The sequence below is a fragment of the Ambystoma mexicanum genome, chromosome 10, assembly GCF_040938575.1.
Source record: "Ambystoma mexicanum isolate Mex_15411 chromosome 10, UKY_AmexF1_1, whole genome shotgun sequence".
Lineage (NCBI taxonomy): Eukaryota > Metazoa > Chordata > Amphibia > Caudata > Ambystomatidae > Ambystoma > Ambystoma mexicanum.
The window spans coordinates 318595669-318619290 of NC_090932.1; the positions used below are offsets into that span (position 1 = coordinate 318595669).

General features: G+C 46.8%; 1 protein-coding gene and 1 long non-coding RNA gene across 2 annotated transcripts in view; one reads left to right on the plus strand and one right to left on the minus strand.

Moving 5' to 3' along the window:
- Positions 1-23622, plus strand: part of LOC138493169 (disintegrin and metalloproteinase domain-containing protein 9-like) — a 4098706-nt gene that overhangs the window by 253480 nt on the left and 3821604 nt on the right. The gene's annotated exons all lie outside the window — the stretch shown is intronic.
- The window catches only part of LOC138493168 (uncharacterized), a 91687-nt gene continuing 74197 nt past the window's right edge, over positions 6133-23622 (minus strand). The window contains exon 2 of the long non-coding RNA XR_011276288.1: positions 6133-6517. This is a non-coding gene — a long non-coding RNA (uncharacterized lncRNA). The remainder of the gene's footprint in view (positions 6518-23622) is intronic.

The window sequence follows — 23622 nt, forward strand, 5'->3', positions numbered from 1 at the left end:
CTTCTGAAAGGCTGAGGTACAAGGATTGGGACCTCCCTGATGAAGTTATGGAGGGGTTGCTTTTGGCAAGAAGGCCAGCAAGAAAATCTTTAAACCGCAGCCGTTGGAACAGATTTTGCAGCTGGTGTAGGGAAAAGAATATCGATCCCTTTTCATGCGGTACGCCAATGGTTTTGTCCTTCCTACTCTATTTAGCGAATTCAGGCCTTCAAGTTGGCACCATCAAGGGCTATCTCGCAGCGCTATCCATCTTTAACCGCACTGCGGAAGAACCATCCTATTTCAAGTTACCCTTGGTAATACAGCTTCTAAAGGGGTTAACTAACGTTTATCCCCCAAGACCATTCCAGGTTCCCCTATGGGATTTAAACTTAGTCCTAACTTTCCTGATGGGCACACCTTTCGAACCACTCCACTCTTGTTCGTTAAGATTTCTTACCCTTAAGACTGTTTTATTAATAGCACTTACATCTGCTAGAAGGGTGAGCGAGTTACAAGCTCTTTCTTGTAAACCCCCTCATACTATCTTTCACAAAGACAAAGTTGTTCTGCAAGTGAAGCCTAATTTCCTCACAAAGGTGGTTTCTGAATTTCATATCACTCAGAAGATTACCCTTCCATCTTTCTATCCTCCTCCTCATCCGGGGAAAGAGGAAGAGAGGTTACACAGGCTGGACCCAAGAAGGGCTTTAAGTTTTTACATCAGTAGACTGGCTAGGATAAGACAAGCAGACCAGCTGTTTGTAGGCTATGCATGTCACAAGCTGGGGTTACCAATAACTAAGCAGACCATTTCCAGATGGATCATTTTAGCCATTTTGGAATGTTATAAACTGGCAGGAAAAGAGCCCCCTCAAAACCTTAGGGCTCATTCGACCAGAGGTATTGCAGCTTCATCGGCCCTCAAAAGAGGAGTGCCGGTTAAAGACATTTGTGCGGTCGCCACATGGTCGTCCGTCCATACCTTTACACGATGTTACAACTTGGATTCCTCCTCCAGTCAAGAGACTAGGTTTGGAAGGGCAGTATTGCACTCTATTCATCAATAAGAGGAAGCATGAAGTCAGTACTCCCACCTCCAATAACAGAATACTGCTATGGGAGCCTATCTAAGATAAGGAATACGTCGGAGGACACAATCCCTTCGAAGAACAAGTTACTTCTTACCTTGTAACGTTCTTTCGATGGGATGTTCCTTCGTGCTGGCCAAGAGGTTATGTGCAGATCATGTGAGGTGAATTAAGTGCCGGGTCCCAGGCGAGATTATAGATCCCAGTGAGCGCTCTGTTTAACAAATAGGGCAGCTCTAGCATCTCAGCTCTCCTCCCAACTCGCTATTCTGCTTGCTTTCCTACTCGCTCATACATCTGTGTCAGACCACACCTTTTATAGTGAAAATACCAGTCAAGTGGAGTCAGGTGTGAATTGTTACTATCAAATGCCTGACCCTGCCTGACTCTATTAGTGGGACAACTTGAGTTCTTTCTATGGTAGGTTGTCCTTATTTTCCCCATCTTACTCCTATGGGTAATCTTTACTGATCTTAGTTGCTTCTTCCTTGTCTCAGTATTTGTTGGAAATGGGGATGGGGAGATGGGGTGAGATTGAAGATACCCCATAAAGGCTGAGGGAGAGTAGATTGTGGTGGTGTTGTTGTGTCTGGGGAAATACCATGTCTCGCCTTTGGGTATCCTCCTCCCAATCCCTTGTGACCCTCCACTCAGGTGATCCTCCCTCGCTTGTCCACCCCCAGGATCGGGATCCAAAAGTGATGGCCCTTCCCTGGTCACCTGAATGGAAAATCCTGAGGGACTGGGTGGGAGAATACCATCAGGTTTCTCACACCACCCACATATTTGAGTCAATTATTTGCACTCTTCATGATGTTTTCTAAAAACAGAATCAGATAATCCAAACCAACATGCCATATTAAAAATCAAAATATCTATTTCACACTACAGAAAGCCTGATATGTGTTGCCAAAACACTGGTGCACACGTTTATCCATTGAACAATACAAACAGTCTCACAAAATTTCACAAGTGTTAGTAGGCCTACATAGAGCCAACCATAATCACACTTTTTACCTACCAGAAAGTTGGAGGTATAGCCATCCGATACAGTGCTTTCCTTAGCCAGGTTTCTTGTAAAGATATTAGAGGATACATTTTCCGAATTCGGCCTACAGTGGGATTGATGAGTAAATTAATGTGACCTTGTGTGTTCCAAGACAAATATGAGAAAGGTTGAATTATATCATTAGAGTAATTGAATGGCCGGTCCTTGCTTCCTAACAAATAGGGCACCAGCCATCCAGGACCAATCACTTTATTTATCAACCATTGTTAGGTCAGCCTTTGATAGCCGGATTGTACGATCTTGACCCCTGCCTGTGTCTAGACAAACCACAATTTCATTCAGCATGAGTAATTCTTGATCACTGCTGCCCCCTCGGAACCGATTATAATCCTTATCCGAATAAGGTGTCAAATCGAAGCTGAGTACAGGAACGGTGTGCAATTCACTCATTACAATATGAAATAGCAGCTTAGACCTAAAATAAATGACAACACGATCAGTTCTAAAGTGGTTAATAAAAACAATTCTGTCAATATCACATGAGGCAATAGCCTTAAGATTTGGGATTGCATTCAACAGCGTCAATACAGTAGTGTGGTTTAGCACCACATGTTTGTTTTCAGTCAAAACGTTTTCCAGTTACATCCTAAATGCACATTCACTACCTTGATCATTAACCAGTCGATTCCAATCATTGGGCCTATTCATTTTAATCAAAAGGTACCGACCGGTACAGGATTTTCAGGTATTGAATTTTGGAACTCTCTACCCTTCCTCTCCTTCAATATACTTTACATTTGATTCCGTTCATTCCAATTTGGACCAATCAGCCCTGATCTGTTGGTATCTGATCTACAATTTCTTTGCAGATAATTAACTTGAAAGACCGGAGGAACAATGCTCACATCTACAGGAGAAGCTCTATTAAACTTGAAGGGTACATAAAAAGGATTAATACTCATAGTGCCTCATTACGAGTTTGGCGGTAGCCGTGCCCTTAATAAGGGCACGGCTACCGCCAAACTCGCTACCGGCACCCACGAATGGGCTATTACCGGGCCATTACGAGTTGAATGGGCCGGTAATTGTTCATTCACGGGTGCTGATATGGCCGGGCTCCCGATCCCCATTCTGCCCTTTAGGGCAGAATGGGGGTGGGGAGCATGGTTGCACCGGCACTGTTTATAACTGTGCCGGTGCAATCACAAGTTCTGCTTGCGGGTGTAGAGCGGCACCCGCAAGTAGAACTCGTAATGTGGTGGTATGCTGACAACAGCCCCGGTAGCACTACTGGCGCCGTTGTTGCCTTACCGCCACATTCGTAATGAGGCCCAAAGCAGTGGTAGGAGTTCCATTGCCTCTTACAGATGTCAACTGCCCCAAACCAGCTGAAATATTAAGGGGTTGCAAATCTGTTGACAATGAAGGCACAACAGATTTTATCACAGGAGGAGGGGAGGGTTGGAAGCCTCATTCACAGTGATAAAGATAACCCCTTTGAATTAAAGTCCCCGGTATTAGGGTTTTCATCAGGTGAACAATGGGACTTCACCACCTGAGACCCCAATACTGCTTTAACTAATGGTCTCTTCAGAAATTAATTAACAAATGTTCTCGCCGCCTGTTTATTCAAAGGATTTATGGACACATGTTTCATTTTACCAATCTGTTTACCTCCCCTTTTTTTGCAAGGTTTTGTCGACTTTGGACCCAAACACAGGTCTTCCTTATTAGTAATGGTTTCAATCGCTACCAGTTTCGTTGCTGCCACCCCAAGATCATCCGCTAAGGATGAATCTTCGGGAGTTGCAGACACCTTGGCCATAGACATAGTTAAATCAACCCTCTCTGTTGTAATTAATGATGGGAGAGGGCAAGGAATATTTAAACTAGTTGAAACTAACTCCTTTGCAACCGCTACCATCCCTTGAATCGCATCATTTCTTATTAGGTCTTCAGTGATTTGATTCAGGGCATTAGGCATAGCACCACTGAATTGACTCTGGCTAGCTGAAGAAACGCAGATACAGTCCTCCTGATTCCGTTCCGCAGTATTTTGTAACACTAATACCTCTTGCTTTTGATTAAAGAAGAATTCTTTAACAGTGCTATGTGTTTTAATGTTCTCAAATTTAAAATGAAGGGATTCCAACATGGCAGAATACATTTTAGTTTCTGTTTTAATACCCTCATATAGGGAAACCAGAACACAGAGGACTTTATTGATCTCAGTCACAATGTCGTCTTGGCTGGCATCACGTCTATTGTCAAGGTGCCGAATAATTGTGAAGAGCCTCCTTGGGGGCACCTCAGCAGGTCAAGATTCATAAGATGAAATTGTTGAGTCCATGTTGAGTGGCACAGTTGGAAATAAATTGGACGATGTGTCCATAGTACCAGATACATTAAAAGAGTCATGAACAAGACTATGGGGCACATTAGCCGTATTAAGAGCAGAAGGCTCACTGACAGGTGCAAGACTAGAATCATTAGAGGTCCGTCCATGATCAGTCATGATTGCTAGTAGTAGTCAAAAGCTAATTAAAAAAAGCGGTTATTTTTGCCCTATTCAGAGACCACGCCCAGTATATTGTGCGAACTGATTTAACAGGAGGCGGGGGACAGGGCCTCACATGAAGACTGTGATGCACCGTGAACCACATTAAGTCCTGAGGGAGCTTATCCCGGGGCCGAGGAAGATTAACGGCCAGTAACATTTCTTGGTCTGTTATTGGCGCCAGGTTTTTTCATGCCGTGGTGCCATCTTGTTACCACTTCTCAAGTACATCTGCAAGTATTAGAATATGGGCGGGGATGGCAAAACAAAGAAAAGCTCCAGCCTGCTATGCTTAAAAAAAGGTGTTCGAGTAGACACAATATGGAAAACTGTGGCTAACAGTCAAGAAGGTAATAAACGATATAGCTGAAGCTCACCGCCCACAAGATCAGAATATCACCTACCACGCCGACATCTGATGCGAGGATTCCAATGTATGGCGAATATTGCTGTTGCTAAGGGCCACACTGCGACCAAGATCCAGATCCTCTAATCCATGAACTGCAGAACTGCACTAGACTTGGCACACAACTTTGCACACGGTTCGCGCTGGCCAAGAGGTTATGTGCAGATCAGGTCAGGTGAATTGAGCGCTGAGCACAGCAAGCTCCCATGCGAGATTGTAGATTCCAGCAAGCGCTCCGTTTAACAAATGCAGAATTTCTCCAGACAATATTCCACACACGCTTTTCCTTAACTGTGGAACTGCACTAGACTTGGCACACAACCTATCCTTTCTTGACATTGTGCTGGGTTCAGGAGACTATTGTGCTTCTGATTGGAAACTGTAAACCGGTCCACAACCAAGCCTGACAGAACAGGCAGCAGCAGTCCACTTCAATAACATAAAGAAATCAAAATGTCTCAGGGATTCCACTGTGTGCAATCATCCTGCAGGCCTGTATTTAGGGGCACCAGCCCCATCCACCCCGGTAGTACCTCGTGTACCACTGCAAATTGCACTCTCCTCACCTTTTGGTTGCCACAGCTTCTGTCCACAGCAGATGAATCTTTTTGTGGCACGTTATATACAGGTTTTTAGTGGACTGGATTCAGATAGCAGCTTCTCTGCTCAATCCTCCTTATTCCACACAAAGCAGCAAAATCCATCTTGCTGCATCTCTGTATCAGGAAGGACAATGCCGAACAAGGGAGGAAGCCTGAGTCGCTCTTTAGTATGGGGGACTATTTCCTTTACGAAATAATTTTTGATTTGGGCGGTGCACTTTCACCTTCCCTTCCCTTTGATATAGAAGAATGCTCTCTGCCTCTTTATCCTGTGCAAGAAGCAGCACCCAAAGTTAAGTGAGTGCCCTATCTCTGCTAAGCAGCATCCATTAGGAATTTTCCTTAATAAAATGTTTGCCTCCTTCTTCGCTGGCAGCCACATCCATGTGATCACCTGTAGTGATTGTAGTGATTGTAATGCACAATAAAGATTTTCCATAATAACTTACTAGAAATTCTTGATACTATTAAAGACACGGAGGCGAACATTATGCTTCTCTTTCTTTTAATTAATTATTAAACAGAAGCTCAGCAGCAAGGTGTTTCCGCACTTACATGTAACAAAAACTCATGTTGGAAGTGCTAGGAAATAAATACATAAGAGGAAAATAACATAAAACACACAAAGTCCTCACAATACTAAGTAGGGAAAACAACTCCAAATCCCATGATGCCCAATAGTACATCGGTGCCCCAAAGTCACGTGACACAGTTCCTCCAATAAGTGTCCAAATGTCCCAATAAACAGTCCTGAATAAGAAACTACTTCCTCTTTTGAGGCTGCTAACTTGTTGATATCGTTGATAAACTTTAAACAGGCCCAACGAGGTAAGATCCATCACTGTGCATATCAGGTGGACCTGTCTTCGGGAGCTGTCAAGAAAAGATAGAATACGTTAGCTCTTGCTTATGACAACCCTAGTTCTCAAGAGGGCAGGAAGAAAACATCTGCATATCATTACACAGTGTAAACAAAGTTATACTTGCAGATTGAAACAACAAAGCAACATTTACATGCAGCGCCATATGCTTTTCTTCGAAGGGTGGGATAATGTTCGCCTCCGTGTCTTTAATAGAATCAAGAATTTCTAGTAAGTTATTATGCAAAATCTTTATTCTATGTCAAGACCGGAGGCTCACATTATGCTCGTTCAAAGCTGACTCACCACTATCGAAGCAGGTTGTTCTACTGGTTTCAAGTAGAATTGCTTAAATATGGACTTGCCTGCCCAGTCAGCCATTCTCATGATGTCCTCGAGACGGACGCCAACTTGAAAAGCTTTAGAAGCCATGGCTCCCCTGACTGAATGGGCTCCGAACTGCAATGTGTCTATTCCTGCCTGAGACAGCGTCCAACGCACCCAGCGAGCTAAGGTAGGGGCCGAAACTGCTTTGTGAGGCTTCCGAATAGCTATCAGGAGTTGCCCGTTTGGAGAGAGTGTAAGCGGAGCCGTGACTTCCTCAAAAGCCTTCAAACACCGAACCACACAAAGCTTGGGTTGTTCTCTGAATGCTGGGTAAGAGATTACTCTAGAATCGCATTTAGTCCGCCTTCGTATATGAAAAATGATACCGTCCGGGGAAAAAGACCTACCTTCTAGGTCTAGAGCTCTGAGGTCGGATACTCTCCTGCAGGAAATCAGACAAAGTAGTGTCGTAAGCTTGCCGGATAGTGCCGTACGGGATAGCTCTTCATTATCCGCCCAGGAAAGGAAGAGATTAAGCACTTTATTGACGTCCCAAAGTTTATTGTAACGGGACATAGGAGGCACTGTAAGGCGGATACCCTTCATTAATCTACATACTAGGTGATGTTCTCCCACAGGAGCTCCTTGTATGATATTGTGCCCTGCAGAAATTGCTGAACGGTAAGCGTTCACAGTTCTATAGGCTAAACCTTTCTCTACTAAAGATGCTAAAAAATGTAGGATTTCATCTAACGGCGCTGAAATTGGATGCACGTCTCGGTCCTGACACCACCGCTTCCATGCATTCCAGCAATTGGAATACTGTTTGCGGGTGGCAGGGGCCCAACTCTCCTCAATGAGGTGAATTGCCGTGCTGGACATACCCGGAGTTCTCCACCTTGCCCTGAAATCCTCCACACTGCCAAGGTCAGGGACCCGGAGATCAGTAGAGGGTGAACTCGTCCCCATGGATCTGACAGGAGATCCCGACACTGGGGTAGAAGGATTGGAGAATCCGTGGAAAGTTCCTGAATAACTGGATACCAAATCTGAGAAGGCCATACTGGGGCTATGAGGACTAATTCTGCTCTGTCCAGCTGGGCCTTCGCCAGGGTCCTCGCTATCATCGAGAAGGGGGGAAATGCATAGAGTACCCCTTGCGTCCAAGGCTGTAGAAATGCATCCGTCGCTGATGCTGCTGGATCGGGCCTCCAGCTGTAAAACACTGGCAGCTGTGTGTTGAGCCGAGACGCGAAAAGATCTATGGACAATGGGCCCCAATGTTGCTGTAAGCGGAAAAATATGTTTTTGTCGAGACTCCAGTCGCTGGAATCGACGTAATGGCGAGAGTGCCAATCCGCTATTACATTCTTGAGGCCCGGCAGGTACTCCGCCGTTACTGAGATCTGATGATCCAAGCAGAAATGCCAGAAGTCTTTGGCTAGCTCTGCTAGTGGACGAGACCTGGTACCACCCAGATCATTTATGTATCTCACGGCAGATATGTTGTCCATCTTCAGCAGGATGCAACAGCTCGCTTTGTCTTTCGCGAAAGATTGTATTGCGAAAGATCCTGTGAGGAGCTCTAGGCAATTGATGTGCATATCCAGCTCCTGTGGAGACCAGGTCCCTCCAGTGACGTCTGCGCCACATCTTGCCCCCCATCCGGAACGACTGGCGTCGGATTCTATGATGATATCCGGAGTGGAACCGAAAATGGCTCTGCCGTCCCGGGCCTCCATGTGCGCAAGCCACCAATTCAGCTCTGTCCTCGCTTGTGATGATAGCATCAGCCTTTGAGAGTAACAGAGGCTGCGGCGCAAGTGTTGACCTTTCAGCTTCTTTAACTCCCGGTAGTGTAGAGGGCCCGGAAAAATCGCTTGTATGGACGAGGACAGGAGGCCTATTACTCTCGCTAGCTCCCGCAGAGAGATGAGATCCTTCTGCAAGAGCCTGCAAATTTCTCTTTTGGTCGAGTGTATCTTGGCAGCCGGAAGACGAAGCTGCGAGTTCTGGGTGTCTACAATGAACCCCAGGAATTCCAAATTCTTGGAAGGGCACAGAACCGACTTCTCCCAGTTGATGAGGAAACCAGGACTGTGAAGTAAGTCTATTGTTAATCTGGCCTGATCCTGTAGTAACTCTCGAGATTGGGCCATGAGTATGATATCGTCCAGATAGATTATCAGGCGGACGCCTCGTTCTCTTAAGTGAGCTACCACGGGTCTTAACAGCTTGGTGAATGCCCAGGGAGCTGAAGATAGCCCGAAGGGTAGGCTCGTAAACTCCCAATCTTTGATCCCAAGAAAACCTTAGAAACTGCGCGTGCTCCGGATGGATGGGCACTGCAAGGTAAGCGTCTTTGAGATCTAGGCGAACGAGCCAATCGTTCTGTCTGAGAAGATCTCTCAGCATGTGGATGCCTTCCATCTTGAAATGTCGATAGACAATGAATTCGTTGAGTGCCCTTAGGTTTATTACAGGTCTCACTTTCTCCCTTCAGCGTACTAGGAAAATCGGACTGAAAAATCTGCCTGGCGTCGAGCAGGTCTGAATCGCCCCCTTCAGGAGCAGGTTCTGAATTTCGCTGTCTAGCACTCTTTGATCTAGTTCTGACATATGGATTGGAGCTGGGGAAGTGTACTGAAAGGGCTGTGCGAAAAATTCTAGCTGCAATCCGTGCGCCACATTCCTCACCCATGGGTCGCCTGACAAGGCGTCCCAAGCGTCCGCAAAGTAAGCTAATCTCCCCCCAATAGGTGTGCGCGGCGCTGGCGCTGCAGTTGTTAGACTGACCTGAGGGTTGTTGAGATCCGCTCCTTGATCCTCTCCTCCAGTAGCGTCCTCTACCACGTCCTCTGGAGGGAAAAAAGGTGTCGGCTCGATCTTGCCAGGTGTTTTGCTGATGATATTGAGGTCTTCGGTCGACAGCATAGCGGCTGGAGGAGCGACCTCGACCGGCCCTGGCGAAAACCTTGGATGAAAAGACCCTCTTAATAGAGGCCTGCGCCTTATCCAAAGCGGTGAAGGTGCTCATGAATTTTGTCATCTCTTTTATAAAGGGATCACCAAAAAGCAGTCCTTGTGCAGCCGCGCCGGACTCAGTGTTCGCCAATTCTGCAAGCTTCCCATCAATCTTGAATAGTATACCTTTCCTGCGTTCGGCAGGAAATGGCGCAGCTCACATTCCCGAGCAGACAAATAGCTCTTTGAGCCCACCCCGAAAGAATAATCGGATCAATAGGAGTGGAGGAGGTGGAAGCTCCTTCTGCTAGATCTAAAATCTTTGCGAGCGGGCCTGCTACATCTAACAGCTTATCCTGGCATGATTTCCAGGCTCTGTCTATACCCTTCTTAGGGTCCTTTACGTGTTTGGCCATGAAGGTAATCATCTTGGAATCTAGTTCCGGTGTCATAGCAATCTTATGTGGGATGTCAGGGCGCGGGCATTCCGCTCTGAGCCTTGCTCTGGTTTCTTTCTCTAACGGCTTACGTAGCCTGCTAGACATATACTCTGATGTCCTGACTGACGGCTGCCAGTCGGTGGACCTGGCGTGAATCAAGTCCTCTGGATCGAACATTCCCTCCGTAGGGTGTTGTTCCTTAATGTTTGCCTTGAGGACGGGGGCTGCCGCATTCCCCGAGGTCGAGGGTTTTATACCCCATCTCTCGGTATCTTCGTCTGAGGAGGTATGTTGCGATTCCTCATCATCTACAACCGAGTTTGTATCCTCTTCAACGCCCTGCTGGTCTTCCTCCGGACTCGAGGGTCTAAAACCCCTTTTTTCCTCCTCTGGGTTAGAGGGTCTTTCAATAGGAGGGTTTACCTCTCTGGTCATGAAGGCATGTTTCAGCCTGGAGAAGGCGTCTGTCAATGCAGCAGTGGCAGGTATCAATTGGCTCGGGGGGTCTCGGAGCTTTTGCTCCTGCGAGCCGATGTACTTCCCCCTTGGGTAAGGTGTTTTCTCTTGCGTGTCTTCTTACCTCCTTTTGGAGAGGTATCTCGCAAGCATTCCTCCATCTCCTCCAAACGCTGGTGTATGGGAATAAGCATGCCTGACACGGCTTTCTGTACGCTGCTTTCCACAGCGGACCCTAGGGCCTTTTGCCCCTTTCCATAGCCACTTCGTCCATGAAACAAGTGTCCTCCTCTTCCTCAGACCATTCCTGGTTTGAATGGGGACTATATTGTGCTGCCATAGTGTCACACCTTACCCTGCTTGTTTTTTTTTATTTTTATTGGGCTGACCACCTTCTCTCAATTGCCCAAAACTTTTTATCCAGGTAGGTATGGTATTATATTTATTTTATTATTTTTTTTTTTGTGCCACCCTGTGTGGCAGAGGCTCAGGAGTCTCACCTCCTTTCAGTACCTGGTAAACAGCAGCGCTGAGCAAGCTCCGTGTACAGGAACTGCTAGCGGCTGAATGATTCTCTCTTTGCTTTCTTTCTTTCTTTTTTTTTTTTAATGAAATGAGGGGAAAGCGTTCGCTCCGGTGCTCGTACTGCATCAGCCGTTAGGAATTTCAACGGAAATGCTCATACGAGCACCGGAGCTTGAAGAAAGGACCAGTGCGTGCAGGGGCTCCCTCTTGCGCTTAACAGGCGCGTCGCGCCTGCAAGCGCGAACCGGAGCTCCCCCTTGCGCCTCACGGGCGCTGTTAGGCAGAAACCTGTGCAGTTCCCTTTGGGAACACTGCAAAAGATTTAGGACTACAGGTGTTGGCAGTAAACCCACTTGGTAGCAGTCTGCACCACACATATTCACTGTTGGTAGCTGTGGCTGAACAGTCAGACTTCCCTCAAGAAGAGTTAGGCAGTATGTAAAGTATACACAATAGGCACTCAGATACAATAGCACAAGCAAACACGGACAAGAGCTTTGGTATCAAAAGGTATATAATTATTTATTTAAAAAGACACACTTATAGAAACACTCCAGCACTAATATTGTAAACCACTTCAAAAACACTGTTACTATTACTATGTACTCCACAAATTCCCTATCAGACAAGTCTTAGTTAACACCACTTATTTCCAGACAGAGGTGAGCGCTTAACTAAAGATGGCACTCTGATAAGTTAACGAATTGGGAGGGAAAAGGCAGAGATTTTGGAAAGCACACAACACACAGACTTTAGAACGTTTAGAGCAAGGCAAGAAAGGCAGAGTCTATCGGTGGGTCAAAGTCCAAAGGCCGGGCCCGCTCTTAGAGAGAGATAGGCACAAATGTGTCCAGGATCACACGGTTAGACAGCGTCAAAAAGTCTTGCAAATACTTCTTAAAGAAGGAAGTGAACTTTTAGAAAAGATTAGTTAGGGTGTCCCAGGCTAACCAGGATCGAGAGCCGAGGGCTAAAACTACCTCGTACAATCGGTTGCAAGGGAACCCGGGCGGAACACAGTACCTTAAGTGGAAAGGATCCTCCAGCGGGGGCAGATGTTCCTGGCAGTGGGTGCAAGTCGCAGCGTCGTCTCGAGGAAGAGAAGGTCTCAACGAAGAGGAAAGATGAAGGTCGTTGCACTGCCAGGGATGAGGCCAGCCGTGGGGTTACCCAGCCACAGGGTACAACCCTGTGTTCGCGGATGCGGTAAAAACGTGGTATTCCGGCTACCAAGAGTGCTTGGCACAGGTAGGACGGCCACGAGATGTTCCAGGAAGCGAAAAAGGAAGACAAACTGGTTATCCCCACCAGTCAAAGGAAGAAGACTCTCCGGAATGGAGATCTCTGTCGTTGGGAGTGAAGAGTCGGTTCAGCAGGGCTCCACCGGTGGTGTCGTCGTTGCAGGTCGGCTCAGCAGCTCCCTCGTCGGATTCTTAGGTCCTGTGGCGACTTCTGAAGAACCAGTTCCAAAGACCCTGCTTTTATGCAGCAAACCCCCCTTCATTCAGCCTAGTTGTCACTCAAACATGCTAAGTGGTGAGCGGGGCGGCTCACCACTTGGGCCAATCACACCAGAGTGCGACATGAGTTGGCAAGGCAACTCAGTCCAGGGTGCCTAAAACCCCCTCCCACACACCCTGTGGTACCCAGACGGAATGGCACCACTTTGGAGGGCTTCTGTGTAGAAGCCCGCCAAAAGTGGAACAAAGGGCTCAACTTTGGGTTAGAGTCACAGAAGCGAACACATACGCCATTTTAGAACCGAGTTTCGGCAAAAACTACCAACCGGAGAATTAATATTAATTAAATAAACCGGCGGTATGTCCGAGGCTATGGTAAAAAGTATTAGCCTCGAACAATGGGAAAATCCCATAGAGAAATATTTGCGGTCGAATATAACAAGTAGTATCCACTGCCACCAGCCAAAACTCGATCAGGGGGGACGGAGCGTGCCCCCTCGAACAACAGACCCCGGGGCAATTGAATTGCCCCGATCAGTACGTCCACAATAAGATGGTTTGTACTGGTTCTGTTGAGAATTTAAGACTAGTAAAGTCAATGGTGACTTTACATGCCCTGGGAGACAGTAGTCAGTCCCAGGGTATGGAGTCTATGTTTGGGGGTCTCTAGGACACCCCTGTGTTACGGCACTGAGGGTGCTGTGTAACACATATCACAAAAACATATGAAGCCCTATGGAGTAAAAGACCCCATAGCCCATTAAACACATCTAGAGTCAAGGAAACGCACTCAAATCATGTCCAAGAGTGAGGGTAAAAGAGTCTCACTCTTGGCAGAAGAAAAAAAATAAACCCAAGAAATCCAGAAAAGCTGCTGGGGGACTCACTAGGTTAGGAAATTCAGCCTAAACAGAGAATTCTCCCTAACACTCGCCCCCCCCAGACTAAGGGACAGGAGGATTTAATCCACTCCTGGATGAATCTCATACCTCTAGTCGATGACATACATCCTAGAGAGTCCATCAGCATTTTGATGGTGACACCTTGACCTATGTTCTATGGTCCAATCAAAGGTTTTCCTTTGTAAGCTATATGACCTACAAACCCTTTGAGGAACATCAGTCTTTTTAAAGTTATAGGGGATCTGGTTGACCAGTCCCTCAGAAGTTGTTACAACTTCTGAACCTGTGTTAGGCTTTTTCAAGGGGTCCTTATAAAGGATTCCCTTAGATCTAGAGGGGCCTCCAAGGTTCCTCACCACCTCTCTTGTGGGAGCAGGTTGGGTCTTAGGCCTCTTGGTTGGAGGAGTTGGGGTTAGGCAATGTACCTGCTTCCCCTTCCTCTTAGATCTAACCTTACCTACTTTAGGAGTTTCCCCCCTAATATTAGGATTTGGGTTGGAGTCTTCAGTAGAAGGTCCAACAGTCTGAAGGTTTTTGGCCTTAGACTTTTCTTTCCTGGTTTTCCACCAGCATTGAGAATTACCAGTTCTCGTAGGCCTAGGTAGGGGCCCAGTAGGTCTATCCACCTCTTCCTCAGAAGCAGGGGGAGTCACAGACTCTGAAACTGATGGAACAATGATGGAGTTTGGATGGGGCTCCCATTTCCCTAATGTACTAGCCTGAAATGTGCCTGGGTTAGAGGTCAACTTACTAACACCAGGGCTGGGAGTGGGGGTCTCAGTAGAAGTTCCCACAGGCTTAGAGTGGTCCCTTAAGGTGGCCTCTCTAGCTAATTTGGTTAGGTTCTGGTTCTCCATACTGGGAGGCCTGGGGGTATGTGACACTACTCCTAGAGTTCTTAGGTCATTCCCCAACAGGACTTTCCCAGGCACCTCAGTCTGAACACTGACAGGGAACCTCACTGTCATGTTGTTACACTGAATGAGGGCTGGTAGAATAGGAACCATCTGGACAGGGCCTCCAGACATCTTAGTGGGACCTTTGGGTGCTCTTGCCACATCCTCAGGTTGAAAGAAACTTTCGTCCACTACTGTTCTGCTGGCCCCAGTGTCTCTCCTGGCAGGAGTATCCTGGCCATTGACAAGAACACTGTCCACATAATACACCTTAGAGTTAACAGGTAGGGAGTTATACACAACCCTATTCTGGGCACTAACCAGACCCCTAGGCTCTAAGTTTACAGTTGCTTGAAGACCCAAGGGTTCTTCAGCAAAGAGTTCAAAGTGGGCACTAGCCATCTGTACTTCATCCTCAGGAGTGAAGGCTAGGGAGACTGAGCTGATCCCTGCAGGTTTACCCTTGCCCTTGGGATCTCCTTTGAATGGTCAGTAGCCTTACAGATATAGCATTGTCCAAATGCTCTCTGAAAGGGTGGCTTGGTCTGACCTCCTTCTGGTTGTTGACCAGAAGGTACACTAGCCTGTTGTGGTTTACCCTGGGGCTTACCCTGGTTATGTTGTTGTTTGTGGCCCTCTTTGGTATGGGAGGTATCAGAATTCTCTGGATTCACTTTGGGTGGCTGCTTTCCCTCCTCCTTTTTCTGAGTTACCCCAGAATCCTTGTGAGTGGCCCTGTTGGCAACCCACAAGTCGGCAGCCTTCGCTAGTTTTCTGGAATCTAATTCCTTTGAATCAGCCAAGTGCTGTCTGAGCTCAGGAGAGCAGGCATCATAAATTGACTCCAACATAAAAAGATTTCTCATTCCCTCATAAGTGTTCACTTTGTAACCCTTAATCCATCCCTCTAAGTTTTTCAACCCTTCACTCACCCAGGTAGCCCAACGGGTACCATCATGCTTTTTGAGGGTTCTAAACCTCTTAAGATACTGTGAAGGGGTCTTCCCAAACCTAGCTATTAAAGCTAGTTTCACACTTTCATACTCTTGCTTATCCTCCTCCCCCAATTCCATTACCACATCAGTTGCAACAGGGGGAAGCCTAGAGAACAACCAGGTAAGTAAAGCATTGCTTGTGATGTTCTGGAGCCCATTATTATATTCAAACTGAGACAACCAATCCAACACATCCAACATAGGATCATACATACCAATCAACTCCTTTGGCATCCGGGGTCTTTTAGGACTGGAACTTCTAGAGGAGCCAGAGAGAGAAGAATTTTCGACAGACAGTTTCTTCATTTCTAGCTCATGCTTGAGCTCCATTTCCCTTAGCCTCAGTTCTTGTTGCTTTTGTTCTGTTTGAGCATTTATCCTTTTATACTCTAATTCTAGCTTCATTATTTCCAGTTCAAAGTATTGAGGACTAAGTGTGGGACTTGGCAAAGGCCCAGTAGGTACAGCAGGCAGAGCAGACAGGAGCCCTGGATAGACCACTTCATTATCCTCCTCCCCTTCTGGTTCTGACTCAAGATTATCAATACTTTGGTCAATATCAATTTCTTCACTGTGGTCTACATTTGCTGGGGTGGTAGATTCCTCTGAACCACCATCCAGACTTTTGTTAGCTAACAACCTTTCTATTAACTCCATTTTTGTGCCCTTAGGAGATTGTTATGCTTACAGAGAACTCTTAAACAATCAGCAGTTTTTGTAGCAAGGGATTCTTGACTATAACCTTCCATAGTTAACAGGTTAGAAGATTACTTTTTCAGTGCTAAGCTTTGTGGTTAGTTGCACTAAGGTATCTTAAAGCACACTAAAATGTATACTCAATACAAATCCCACCGCTGTACACCAGTGTTAGGCAGAAACCTGTGCAGTTCCCTTTGGGAACACTGCATAAGATTTAGGACTACAGGTGTTGGCAGTAAACCCACTTGGTAGGAGTCTGCACCACACAGATTCATTGTTGGTAGCTGTGGCTGAGCAGTCAGACTTCCCTCAAGAAGAGTTAGGCAGTATGTAAAGTATACACAATAGGCACTCAGATACAATAGCATAAGCAAACACGGACAAGAGCTTTGGTATCAAAAGGTATATAATTATTTATTTAAAAAGACACACTTATAGAAACACTCCAGCACTAATATTGTAACCCACTTCAAAAACACTGTTACTATTACTATGTACTACACAAATTCCCTATCAGACAAGTCTTAGTTAACACCACTTATTTCCAGACAGAGGTGAGTGCTTAACTAAAGATGGCACTCTGATAAGTTAACAAATTGGGAGGGAAAAGGCAGAGGTTTTGGAAAGCACACAACACACAGACTTTAGAACGTTTAGAGCAAGGCAAGAAAGGCAGAGTCTATCGGTGGGCCAAAGTCCAAAGGCCGGGTCCGCTCTTAGAGAGAGATAGGCACAAATGTGTCCAGGATCACACGGTTAGACAGAGTCAAAAAGTCTTGCAAATATTTCTAAAAGAAGGAAGTGAACTTTTAGAAAAGATTAGTTAGGGTGTCCCAGGCTAACCAGGATCGAGAGCCGAGGGCTAAAACTACCTCGTATAATCGGTTGCAAGGGAAGCCGGGCGGAACACAGTACCTTAGGTGGAAAGGATCCTCCAGCGGGGCCAGATGTTCCTGACTGTGGGTGCAAGGCGCAGCGTCGTCTCGAGGAAGAGGAGGTCTCAACGAAGAGGAATGATGAAGGTCGTTGCACTGCCAGGGATGAGGCCAGCTGTGGAGTTACCCAGCCACAGGGTACAACCCTTTGTTCCCGGTTGCGGTAAAAACATGGTATTCTGGCTACCAAGAGTGCTGGGCACAGATAGGACGGCCACAAGATGTTCCAGGGAGCGAACAAGGAAGAAAAACTGGTTATCCCCACCAGTCAAAGGAAGAAGACTCTCCGGAATGGAGATCTCCTCTGTCGTTGGGAGTGAAGAGTCGGATCAGCAGGGCTCCACCGGTGGTGTCGTCATTGCAGGTCGGCTCAGCAGCTCCCTCGTCGGATTCTTAGGTCCTGTGGCGACTTCTGAAGAACTAGTCCCAAAGACCCTGCTTTTATGCAGCAAACCCCCATTCATTCAGCCTAGCTGTCACTCAAACATGCTAAGTGGTGAGCGGGGCGGCTCACCACTTGGGCCAATCACACCAGAGTGCGACATGAGTTGGCAAGGCAACTCAGTCCAGGGTGCCTAAACTCCCTCCCACGCCCCCTGTGGTACCCAGACAGAATGGCACCACTTTGGAGGGCTTCTGTGTAGAAGCCCGCCAAAAGTGGAACAAAGGGCTCAACTTTGGGTTAGAGTCACAGAAGCGAACACATACGCCATTTTAGAACCGAGTTTCGGCAAAAACTACCAACCAGAGAATTATTATTAAATAAATAAACCGGCGGTATGCTCGAGGCTATGGTAAAAAGTATTAGCCTCGAACAATGGGAAAATCCCATAGGGAAATATTCGCCGTCGAATATAACAAGTAGTATCCACTGCCACCAGCCAAAACTCGATCAGGGGGGACGGAGACGTGCCCCCTTGAGCACGACCAGTACGTCCACAATAAGATGGTTTGTACTGGTTCTGTTCAGAATTTAAGACTAGTAAAGTCAATGATGACTTTACATGCCCTGGGAGACAGTAGTCAGTCCCAGGGTATGGAGTCTATGTTTGGGGGTCTCTAGGATACCCCTGTGTTACGGCACTGAGGGTGCTGTGTAACACATATCACAAAAACATATGAAGCCCTATGGAGTAAAAGACCCCATAGCCCATTAAACACATTTAGAGTCAAGGAAACACACTCACATCATGTCCAAGAGTGAGGGTAAAAGATTCTCACTCTTGGCAGGAGAAAAAAGAAACCCAAGAAATCCAGCAAAGCTGCTGGGGGACTCACTAGGTTAGGAAATTCAGCCTAAACAGAGACTTCTCCCTAACAACCTGTTTCAGAGGATTTCACCTCTGAGGAAAGAAGGTTGAAAGACCTACAGGAGTCATTACATGAGGCAAGTGGGCTGGACACTTCCCCAGAAGTGGATTTTGTTAAGCCAGACCCAGGGGAACATGTCGAAACACCCTATAGAACCCTGATGGCAAGGATTATTGAATTTATGGGTTGGTCTGCGCCTTCGCCTGTTTTTCAACAGGATGACCTGACAGACATATTAGACAAAGGTTCACAGGAGGATCCTGTGGTCCCCTTCCATGCAGCCTTACAAAGAAAGATTGCATCTAATTGGGAAACTCCTGAAGTTATCCCTTCTGTCAATAAAAGATTATCAGCCAGGTATAGGGTAGCTGCAGCTGACCCTGAATACTTATCGAATCACCGGACTCCAGAGAGCCTGGTGGTCCAAGCGGCAACTTCATCAAGCAGCAGGACCGCTTACCCTACTGTCCCACAGGATAGAGATGACAAGAGGTACGATTCTATGGCAAAGAAAGTCTTCTCTGCTTGTAGTATGGCGTTGAAGTCCATCGACGCCACCTGTACGCTCGCCAGGTTCAGTCACACACTCTGTGAGTGTGCTTCATCTGCGGCTGACTGCACACCCGAAGGAGAGGAAAAGGAAGCCTTCCTTAACATTATTAAAGATGGCAAAGATGCTATGTGCGAGTCACTTCAAACTGGCATCGATTCCGCTGACAGTATCAGCAGGGCCATGGCGGCAAGTACAACAATCCGCAGGCATGCGTGGTTGCGAAAGTCTGGCTTTGCTCCAGATGTACAGGCCAGACATTTGAATATGCCCTTTGATGGCTCTTCATTATTCGGAAAAAAGGCTGATGACAGTCTGGAAAAGTTGCAGACATCTAAAGCAGCAGCAAAATCTTTAGGAGCTGCTATCCGCCAAACTCCTTTTCGCCCCTCAGGAACCTCTGGGAGAGGAAAGTCCTTTCGCTATTATTCCGCATTTGGGAAAGGCAAAGGACAGCTGGCTCAAAGAGGCCAAAGGAGATCCACCCGAGGTGGACGGGTCAAAAGTACTAAGGTGTAACGCTCACCTGATTCCCGTAGAGGCGCCGGTCTTGACTGGGCGTATACCGTATCTTCAAAGGTGATGTGTAACACACGGCTGGCTCTTTGGGCTGGACCTCTGTGCACTGTATGTCTGGCTCGAAGGGTAAGATGTCTGCAGATAGAAAATGTGGGATTAATGAACTGGGTTATTGACTGTCTCTCTCTTCTTCCCTTTCTCTTCTCCTGTAGAACCCCAAAGGTTAACGCTCTCACCTTAGGTAAGTGAACGCCGTGCTCTCCATCTGCCTCGAGGCAGGGTGCTGTAACCAGTTTCTTCACTGGATAAGGGGAGCAGGCCTCTTGACTTCAGAGGACTGCTGTCCGTCGTTTACTGCACGAACGGTAAGTTTCGAGTAATTCTAATGTCTTTAAAGTCTTTAGTAATGATGTCTCTTGTTTTGCAGGGTTCCGGCGATGGCGGATGGCGGGCTGAAGTGAGTTGAAGATGGAGCCCGTGTGATGAATAGAAGCGCCTGGAAGCACGTAAGTAAGCGCTTGTTGCCTGCTTCACGATGCGCTCTAACTGTCTTTTTATTTTGCAGGTACAAGTTCGGGGCGGCTGCAGGGTGCCGGAATACCCACTGGGTTAGATGTGGAAAGGAGTAATGGCACGTGAGTATTAAAGTTCCCCAATGTCTTTAAACGCACCTTGTTTTGTCTTTCAGATGCGGGATGCAGCGCCGAAGGCCTTCCGAGCGTGCAAAGAGTTGGTAAGCTTTTGTCTTTCAGATGCCGGAATGCAGTGTGAAGACCTCCGGAGCGCACGAAGAGTAGGTAAGCCTTTGTCTTTCAGATGCCGGAATGCAGCGCGAAGCGTTGGTGACAGCCGATGGACCAGGTAAGTGAAGAGCTGTCACTGAAGACCGTAATGCTAACCTGTTCTTTCTTGTCTTTATAGGTGTTGCTGAAGACTGGATTCAGGATGGTAAGCCTTTTTCCTTAGGCCCAGGATCAGATGCAGAAGACACGATGAGCGTTCTGCTGCTGAGGATGCAGAATAACGCAAAGCAAGATTCATCCATCGGGTGTGGTTTAAATAGCCTCCTGTAGTGCTTAGGTGTCTCCTTCCACAGTAACGCCTAGGTAAGAAAAGAGTTCCTGCTTTCCAGAAGAGTTCCAGTGTTCTGAATCTAGGGAGTGGCTCCTGCCCCACCCAACAGGAAAAGTAGTTCCAAACAGAAGAGGATCAGAGACTCAACTGGCAGGCAAGTAAGCAGCATGGTCTGCTGCAGGTAAGTCCACCCAAGCATTATGAGCCCGGCGCTTCCAGCGATGGGACTGGGCATATTTATGAGCCTGGTGCCACTGGCGCCAGGACTGGGTCCAAAAGGTCCCAATTGGGACTGGTTGGCACTCGGAACCTGGGTTATGGATCTGCTTCCAAGGGAGTTGGGAAAACCCTGACCTTTTGGAAGCAGAGATCATGACAGTACCCCCCCTCAAGGCCCCTCCCAAACCGGGCTTCTTCGGGGGTTTTGGCTTGTCAGGAAATGTTCGGTGAAATCTTTTGATTAGGCGAGGAGCGTGGACATATTCAGCAGGTTCCCAGGATCTCTCTTGGGGGCCGTAGCCTTTCCAGTCAATTAGGTAGAATAGTTTAGATTTGGAGATCTTGGAGTCCAGAATGCTTTTGACTTCAAACTCGAGTTCTCCATCAACTAGGATAGGTTTTGGAGATTTGGTTAGTCGGGTTTGAGGTTGCACGGGTTTTAATAGAGAGACGTGGAAGACCGGATGTATCTTCATGTGCGGGGGCAAGTCCAACTTGACCGCTACTGGGTTTACTATGGTAGTGATGGAATAGGACCAAGGTATCTTGGGTTGAATGTGCGTGGCCCTTTTAGAGGTAGATATTTGGTGTATAACCAGACTTGATCCCCTACTTGATATTGAGGGGCTTCCTTCCGATGTTGGTCTGCTCCTTTCTTGTATTGTTCTTTAGCCCTTTGAAGGTGAGAAACAGCTTCCTTAAAGGCTTGGGTGATTGTAGAATGCAGGTAGTCTACTGCTGGTGTTTCAAGATCTTGGAGGGGATCCAACTCCGAGGTTCGAGGGTGACTGCCGTACGAAAGAAAAAACGGGGTTTTCCCAGTTCCCGAATGGACAAAGTTATTGTAGGCATATTCGGCTATCCAAAGGATGTCTTTCCAAGTTTTTTCAGTTTGTTGCAGCATGCAGCGTAAATACTGTTCCAGAGTTTGATTGGTCCTCTCGGTTTGTCCGTCGGTCTGAGGGTGGTGACTGGTCGATAGTCTCACATCAATTTGAGCCGACCGACAGCAACTTCGCCAAAAATGAGAAATAAATTGACTACCTCGATCCGAAATTAGAACCGAAGGAAAACCGTGCAGTCGGACGATGTTTTCGAGAAATTCTCGGGCCAGAGTTGCTGCTGTTGGCAAGCCTTTGAGCGGAATGAAATGCGCCATCTTGGAGAATAAGTCCACGATTACTAGAATCGTATTGTATCCGGAGCATGGAGGTAGATCGGTGATGAAGTCCATAGAAAGCGTATGCCAAGGGCGAGGTGGGATGTCAATAGGGCGTAAGAGGCCTGCTGGTCTTTCCTTTTGACTCTTGTTTTGGGCGCATACTCCACAGGACATTATAAAGTCTCTGATATCTTTTTTCCAAGACGGCCACCAGAAGTAGCGCTTGATCTTTTCTGAGGTCTTGGCCATACCGGGATGTCCTTCCATTAAAGAATCGTGATAACAAGAGATTACTTTTTTCTGTAAATCTGTGCTGGGTAGGTATAATCGTTCTTGGAAATACAATAAGTTGTCCTTTACTGCAAAGTCCTTTCCCTGCAGATGCCAATTCTGTATGTCTGCTGGAGTTACAAGTTGCCTGGCTTTATCCTTAACTTCCTCTATGGATTCTGTGGCGATTACACCCAGAATTCTTTGTTCGGGAATGATTGGTACAGGTTTAGGGTTGATCAAGTGTTCTTCCACTCCCATCCGAGAAAGGGCATCAGCTTTACCGTTTTTTGTACCAGGTCGATAGGTAATTATGAAGTCAAACTCGGCAAAGAATAATGCCCAACGGAGTTGTCTAGAGGATTGGGCTTTTGCGGTTTTCAAATATTGCAGGTTTCGGTGATCCGTAATCACAGTAACGGTGTGTCGGGCCCCCAGCAGATAATGCCGCCAAGCCTTAAAGGCAGACTTGATAGCCAGAAGTTCCTTGTCAGTAATCGTGTAATTGATTTCAGGAGGCGAGAATTTGCGGGACCAAAATGCCACGGGATGCAACTGATTGGTTACCGGGTCCTTTTGTGATAGAACTGCCCCCATGGCAAGGCTTGAAGCATCAGTTTCCACGATGTAGGGGAGTTCGGGGCGAGGGTGTTTTAAGATTGGTGCAGAGATAAATTTAGTCTTCAAATCCTGGAAAGCTTGTTCCGCCTCGGTAGACCATTCAAAACGTTTGTTTTTCTTTAACAAGGCAGTGATGGGCTGGACTATTCGAGAGAATTCGGGGATAAACCTGCGGTAAAAGTTAGCAAAGCCTAACATGCTTTGCACACCTTTTACGGAGGATGGTGATGGCCATTTGAGAACTGCATCGACCTTCTTTGAATCCATACGCACTCCGCCAGGTGATAATATGAATCCCAAGAATTCAACTTCAGTCACGTTGAAAACATATTTTTCCAACTTAGCGAAAAGTTTGTGTTGACGCAATCTTTCGAGGACCATTTTCACGTGTTTCCGATGTTCAGATTCCGATGAAGAATAAACGAGGATGTCGTCAATGTAAACAACAACACACACATCTATGAGCTCTCTGAGGACATCGTTCATAAAATATTGAAAGGCGGCCGGGGCATTACAAAGTCCGAAGGGCATGACCTGATATTCAAATAGCCCATACTTGGTGCGGAAGGCCGTCTTCCATTCATCGCCCTCTTTTACTCGTACCAAGTGGTAAGCTCCTCTAAGATCCAGCTTTGTATATATGCATGCTTTTCTGACTTGGTCCAGGAGTTCAGGGATCAAAGGTAACGGATATCTATTCTTAACGGTGATCTGGTTCAGGGAGCGATAATCTATACAAGTTCTAAGGTCTCCTTCCTTTTTTGGAACGAAGAACAAAGCTGAAGAAGCAGGG